Here is an 8,220-nt window from a genome sequence, read left to right on the forward strand (position 1 = left end):
GAATATAATAAAACTGATCATGTAATGAACAAATAAAAAAATATTGACACTGACATAGGGAAGGAGAATCTAACTCACCATGTGTGTTTTGCAGTTATTGCAGCTGTGGAGCCTTATTTTTCAGAAGCTCTGAAAGGTCAGTAAAATAAGTTAGTCAATCCAAACAGCTATTGTGGATCAGCCTTTTCATTAATACTCCACAATAGCAACAATAAAAACCTGTAAGAATGGAAAATAACTTATTGATCAGGACATGCATTTTACAGTGACCCTGCAGCTACGGCCGTCGTTCATACTGCTGTACTTGACTGATTGTGTATTTGTGTCCAGGCTATGTGTTATTGCTCTTCCTGCCTGTGTAAAAGCCAGAGCTACAGCTCAACACATGTGATTTATAGATGATGTTATTCTCCGAATTTCAAAAGCAACCGTATACAGTGTATGTAACTGGGTTTATGCTTCTGAATGCAGTTTCATGTTCACACAAGAGTGCAAACGCTCAGCACAGAGCCAGTTGTTTAATAAAATGCAAAGCTTGAAATTGGCATAAAACTGTCACAAGCAGCAAGGGAGCGGGAATGTAAAGAGTTAAAAACAAACAATGCAGGATGTGAAACATCTGTTATCTCACATTTTAGAAAAGTTTCTCAACACAGCTGCAAATGACTAAAAACGGCATGCCAGTCCCATCTGCACTGATTAAACACCTAATCAGTGCAGATGGGACACCAGATTTAGATTGGTCATTGGTCAAAAGGTATCACAGCAATTTAGTTTTATTTTGTAATTTAAAAAAGTTTTGTAATATTACTGTTTCAACACAAAAGCATCAATTGTAAAGATGGTTCACAAGTTAAAAGACCAGACAATATATAAGTGTCTGAGTAGGTGTTCTGCTAGCACCAGCCCATTTTTTAATATAAAGTATATATTATTAATGGCCCAGTAGTGAAGTGTCTGAATTAACTCCTCAAAATCTCTGCAGAAGCTTTAACCTGTGTGGAGTATGGCTACAGCTGATAATCAGCCTGACCTTCCAACAGTCAGTATGTTTACATGACACTTAAAAAGCCGAATTATTGCCTTAATCTGGCCGTAACTGGACAACTGAAGTGCTTGTAAACGTGTTAGTCTGACTGAGTTCTCCAACTCCGATTAGGACACCCAGATAATGCGATTGGAATAGGATTTTCGCCGGCATGTATGACAAGACAACGCATGTGTGCATGCTCCACCCCCGCATTAGCCGGTGGCACATTAGTCGGTCGCATTAGCCATTGGCACATTAGCCGGTCGTATTAGCTGGTGGCACATTAGCCGGTTGCATTAGCCGGTGGCACATTAGCCGGTGGCATTAGCCGGTCGCACATTAGCCGGTCGCATTAGCCGGTGGCACATTAGCCGGTCGCATTAGCCGGTGGCACATTAGCCGGTTGCATTAGCCGGTGATACATTAACCTGTTGCATTAGCCGGTTGTACATTAACCTGTTGCATTAGCCGGTGGCACATTAGCCAGTCGCATTAGTCGGTGGCACATTAGCCGGTTGCATTAGCCGGTCGCACATTAACTGGTTGCATTAGCCGGTTGTACATTAGGCGGTTGAATTAGCCGGTGGCACATTAGCCGGTTGCATTAGCCGGTGGCACAGTAGCCGGTCGCATTAGCCGGTGGCACATTGGCCGTTTGCATTAGCCGGTCGTAAATTAACCGGTCGCATTAGCCGGTCGTACATTAACTGATCGCATTAACCAGTCGCATTAGCCGGTGGCGCATTAGCCGGTGGCACATTAGCCGGTCACATTAGCTGGTGGCACATTAACCGGTTGCATTAGCCAGTCAGTAGCGACTGCACAAAGTGTCGAACTGAGGTCAACAGAAAGGGTGCCATATTAACCCATGGAGAAAAATTTACTTACTGCACTGGCAGATAATTTTACTTGTTTCGAGCATGTATTTGCTTAATTCTAGTTTCTTTTTATTTTCAGTCAGTTTGTTTTTGCAGTGTACAGTGATTTCAAATACAATTACTGACTACTGATAAGGTTTTAGTCACTGTTTTAGTTGTATTTAAAGACACATTATTTCTAAACCCTAGTCAACACAATGAGGCGCATGGAAAAACACTCCCAGTGTTGTGGAGTGTGGAGAGATCCAGGCATCGTTTATCTGTTTTCATGCTCCATGACTCAGCTACAAGTCCAACAGGAATCAAAGCCACAAGGTCTATCTCTCCTCCACATGGCCTTTCAGCTTTTCTCACCCTACCACGCTTTCCTCCTACCCTCAATCTCTCACTCACTCTCCCTATCTCCTCCTCTCCCTGTCTCAGCCTCCTGGCTGTCACTCCACCTCTCACTCTCTGTCTGCACATCTGTCCGTCGCTCACTAAGTGTCTGTGAATCACTCCGTCCTTTTAGCTCTTCTGCTGACTGCTTCGATTGATCTTCATCTCCTCTCGTCGTTTGAAAACACGTGGTGATCCATCATTTGAATATGTGGCACCCAAACTTTGGAGCTCTCTGCCTCTCCCCCTTTCTGTGGACTCTTTTAAAAACCACCTTAAGACCAGATATCTTTTTAGACAGGCATTTGAATGACCATCATGCATTGCACATATTTTTTTATATTTCTTTTATGTTTCATTGTGTTTTAATTGTGTTTTAACTATGTTTTAATTGTCTTATGTTCCCCTATATTTCATTTCATTTCTTTCTTTTTTATCTTCTGTAAAGCACTTTTTTTTTATTTTATCTGTGAAAAGTGCTATATGAATAAACTAGGGCCGGGACCTGATTAAAAAAATGAATCTAATTAATTAGAGGCTTTGTAATTAATTAATCAAAATTAATCGCATTTTAATCGCATATAAATATTTGACCTGAAAACAGTGAGAAGTAATTTTTTTCACATGGATGTTTAGTATACCATTGAATAATGACTGAATACATGAGCTTAAGCAACAAAAATATCGTTTATTTTTGTTCAAATCCAACAGACCAGTGCAATTTTTGCCATTAAGTGTAGCAATGGCATATTTAGAAATATAGTACATGTCAGAAATTCAGGTAGGTAGACCTTCTGTAAACTAGAATACTTTGTTTTTTTAAGTAAAACACAATCCACGCTATCTACCACACTAGCCGCTAGCTGCTATATGTTTAGCATTGAGGTGATACTTGAGGTTGGATGTGCTGCGGTGATATGTGAATTCCTTGTTGCCTAGCAACACAACCATGCTCTTATCGACGCTTCCATCCATTGGTTTTTAGTAACTAAATGTCCCATCCTCCACGGGGCCAACCAAAGCGTCTCATCAGCTTCTTCCTTCATGTTCACTGTGGTTTGTTGTTGTCTGAACTCATGAGCGCTAGTTGGTGCTCCAGTATAATCGGTCCGCCTGAAACTCATCCAGTGAGAAACGTTCCGCGGTGCAAAAATAAGTGCGATTAAAATGCGTCAATTTTTTTAACACGTTAATTTTTGTGTAATTAATTAATCTTAATTAACGGGTTAAAGTCCCGGCCCTAAAATAAACTTTACTTACTTACTTACTCTCAGTTTCCCCTTTCTCTCAGTTCCTTCTCCTTTCCATCAAATTCCTTAAATTCCATTTCCACTCTGCTGCATCACTGCACTTTATCATCTCATCATTTCTCATCACCTCATTTTATCAGCTACTGCCTCCCACATGCTCCTCATCATCCCAGAAACTCAATACCCAACTTACTTTCTCTCTCTCTCTCTCTCTCTCTCTCTCTCTCTCGCTCATACACACATAAACTCACACTCTCTCCTGTGTTCACACACGCTGATAATCTAAGACTTCAAGGCTTTCCATGCTGGTGTTTCCTCAGAGGGTAGTAGGAACATATAGCATGTATGCTCTCCCTTAGCAGTTGCATAACATTCATCTTATATAACCAATTTCTCTTTTTTCCTTTTTTTTTTTATCCGTTATCATAATCAGTGCAATGTTCATCTGACAAAAAACACTTTTTTTGCCTGTGTCGCCATGTGAAAGAGTAATTCCACGGTGATTCTATAGGCTCTTCTTCATCGCAGCCCACACGGCACAACAAGCTGCTATATGTACTGTATGTTCGTGACTTCTTCACCAGATCAAAACTGCAGGTTCTCAGAACTAAACTCAGGACAAGGCTGAAGGATACAAGACTTTTTGGTAACGTTTTATATTAAGGTCCTTGTAATAACCATTAATTAACAAGTAATAAGGCATTGTTCTCGCTTTAGATCCCTTTAGCTGCAAAAAGCATAGTTAACTTATAATAGATGAGCAATAAAGTATATTTTAATATCAATAAGCAAACAAAAGATTAATAAAGGCATGGCAAAGACATAATGGGTGGGTTATGGGTGTTTGTAATGCTATTATGAAGAATTATAAGATACTCATGAAGCTTTTATTAATGTTCTTATTATAAATCTCTTATAGCCTGCTATTAGCTGTATTATAATGCCATTATTAACACTTATATAGGATTATAAACACACAGTGATGTTAATAAGCATCTTGTAAGGACTTACAAGGGCCTTATTACTTGTTAATTAATGGTTATTACAAGGACCTTAATATAAAGCGTTACGGACTTTTTTTGGTACCACTTTATATTAGGGAACACATATTCAACATTAATTAGTTGCTTATTATCATGCAAATAAGTAACATATTGGCTTTTAATTAGTCATTATTAAGTAGTTATTAATGCCTTATTCTGCATGGCCTTATTATACAACCAGTAAGACATTAACTAAGAGTTTTCCCTCAAAAACCTCAGAATTATTGCTTATTAGTGGTAAGTTAGGGAGTTGTTGTATATGAGTTACGATCTTAACCCTTTATCGGCCAAAGAACTATGTTTGGTAACTTCAGGTAATATTTAGAGAAAAAAGTTGCAAATTTACTAGATTAAAGTGGCAAATCTACAAGAAAAAAGTTGCAGATTTACGAGAAAAAAGTGGGGAAAAAGCAACTTTTCTCTCGCAGTTTCACCACTTTAAATCTCATAAATCTGCACAATTTTTCTTGTAGATTTGCCACTTTAATCTCATAAACTTTTTTCTCAAAATATTGTTTTCGTATTTTTTTTTAATACATTCTGGCTGTATGTAATATCCTCCAATATTCTCTAGGGTTGAAATTTGGAATTTGCAAGTATTTCAATGAGTGGTTAATATGCTTTACTTTGTATGGACTTTATAAGTCTCTACATAGCGGTGAATGAAACCATGGAAACGGCAAATAGCCACCTTCTCCAGACCTTTGATGTGACTGGTGGCTTACTGGTTGTATAATAAGGCCATGCAGAATAAGGCATTAATAACTACTTAATAATGACTAATTAAGAGCCAATATGTTACTTATTTGCATGCTAATAAGCAAATAATTAATGTTCAATATGTGTTCCCTAATATAAAGTGTTACCCTTTTTTCAAATAAATGAAATATAAATACTCCTGTAATCCACCACTATTACACACTATACTGTTCACTGTGTTCTCACACACGGGCAGAGGTTTAACTGTGCCAGCACTACATGTTTTCTTCTCTACCTCTCGAAATGAAACCTGCTTCTGAAACCAAACCATCCACTTTAATGCAGAGAATACGCTGTTTTTTGTCTTCCTTTGAGGTTTTGGCAGTGAGCCGTGTTGTGGTGAAGTAAATGAACAGTGATGAGCTGATCACACAGCCTATCAGGCAGACAGCGGGATCAATATGTCAGTAAGAATGATAAAAAAGAGGGGAAAAAGAAACTGATTGTGAGCTTGCTCCTGAGTGTGTGCATGTGTGCATATTTTTTCTGTGTCAACATCATAAATGTTTTTTTTTTGCTTTTGAAATAGCATTTAAATTACATGCAACTAAAACTCTCAATTGGAACCAATATTTAGGTAAAAACTCACCATATTCAAGTTGACTAGATTGAAAAGCATGAAAAAGCTCACAATGTCAATCCTAAAAAGAAGTCTTTACACAAGACTGAAATCTCTGTGAAGAGGTTCTTAAAATAAGCACATGCAGCTATATGGTCAGTAGCTTAATTATACTCAAAACAAGATAATTTAGATACGATTGCTAGATATAAGAAGAAAATACTTGGAAAGCTTCATGTTTTTTGCAGTGCAAGTCTTGCATATGAGATGCTTGAATAAACACATAAGGTTTATGTAAAATTTACCTTTATATGTAATACTAAATAATCTCATAAGGTTTATGTAAAATTATACATAAACTTTAAGTAAATTTACACATTAAGTTTATGTAGAAATTTGCATGAACGTTATTTAATTTATTTATATTACTTTTAAATGAAAGAAAAATATTGCACTTAATTTGACCTACATTCAACTTATGTAACACAATTACATGGAAAATTTGCATGTAATTAAATTAAATGAAGTCCACGTTTTTGGCTTGCTCAGTTGCTCAGTGTTGCTCTGCTGGAGCTTATGTTCCAGCTCCTGGAGTTGTCTTTGCCTGCTGAATGTTTGTCTCTGAAGGTTCTGTTGTTCTCATTCAAGTGGAACTTGATGCCCCTGGAGACCCAAGATTTGTAGTTAGGGAAAAAAACTGTGCAGTCTCTGTTAAAACAACATAGTTCTTACAGAAGTTCAGCAAAGAACTTGAGAAGAGTTGAATTCTTGATGTTAAACTAGACATACAGTAGAGTTAATTATACTCTGGATAGAGTTAATCCATTATTATTAACTCTCAGTCACTGAATAGTTGTTGTCAAAACCGAGTGTAAAAAGGAAGTGTCACTAAATCAAACCTGTAAGTGTAAATGTTTAAAAATTAACTCCGAACTTCTTACTCTAAACTCTGATCCTGTATGTCACACCTCAAGTGTTAACGTCGCCCCTAGAGCTAGGCTACATCTCAACTTTTCACGGTTACGCGTGTTCGGTTAGTATATGAAGTAGTGTCTGATAATATTATATTTTAATATTTATATTACTGTTCGGGCACCCGGTCGTTTTGCAGTAGTGAGCCACGGTAACTTTACTCGTCACGCTGTTACTCACCCGGACACCTGCTTAATTGCTTAAGGAGCTAGCGGTTAGCATGCATGCTAGTCTCACTGTAACATAAAAAGTGAGTAACGGCAGTAAACAGGAAGTTTGGCTTGACTTTTTTTGGCTGTGTGAGACAAGTAATGCACTTTGTAACATAGATAGATATAATAGATGTAAAACATAGATATAAAACGTGATAAGATGATGCTATGGTTCGGAGTTGCTAGCTAGCGTGCTAAAGTGTTGCTAACGCTAGCTAGCGTGCTAAAGTGTTGCTAACACTAGCTAGCCCTTCGTCCAAAGTAATTTCTACATTTTTTTTGTTGCGAAAAGAACACTCTTGGTGAAGTATAATATATTTTTTTGTCAGTAACAAACACACACTGTGAAATTGCGGTTTTGGACAGACTGCTCATGTTACCTTGCCAAAACAGCACCGTGTCTTTTTACTGGCTCACACCGAAATATTATTATTATTATTGAGAGGGAGTTATATTTCTAAGTGTCATATGGTTTAGCTTGGGAGACACTTCAATGCCGGTTCCCTCAATGACATGAAAATAACTTTTTTTTTTTTTCTGTGCCTTATGTCTTTTAAAATGTGTACACAGTAAAATCAGCATACCCAAATTAACACTGTAAGAGCTGATCTTAACACTTTTAAAGTGTTTATATGGGTCCACACCTCAGAGTGTTAATTTAACACTTTTTCGAGTGTTGGTACATTTACACTAAGTTAGTGTAAATTTTTACTCTTTTTGGAGTTAAAATTTAACACCAAAAAAGAGTCAAATTTAACTAACTTAGTGTAGGTATTTGGGTATGCTGATTTTACTGTGTACACAGCAAAATCTGTAGTGTTGTTTTTTCAGTGTTAATCATCATTGGTGAGTGTTGATTTTGGAGTTGTTTTAACACTTGTAGTGATCAAAAAGCTCTGCCAGCGTTGTTACATGTTAACACCTGACACCTGAGTTAGATTCACTTCTGTTGGAGTTGATTTTCAGATTTTGTGATTTGTATGTTCGGCTAAAGACAGAATGCACTTTTAATGTATCGTAAAACAAAACAACGAATGTTAATTATCACATTAGTGAAAGGAAATAACATGATTTTAGTGTTGAAAAAACACTTTAATGTGTCATAAAATAACACGATGTATGTTAAAAATGAATATTTG

Source organism: Centropristis striata, chromosome 5, assembly GCF_030273125.1.
Source record: "Centropristis striata isolate RG_2023a ecotype Rhode Island chromosome 5, C.striata_1.0, whole genome shotgun sequence".
Classification (NCBI taxonomy): domain Eukaryota; kingdom Metazoa; phylum Chordata; class Actinopteri; order Perciformes; family Serranidae; genus Centropristis; species Centropristis striata.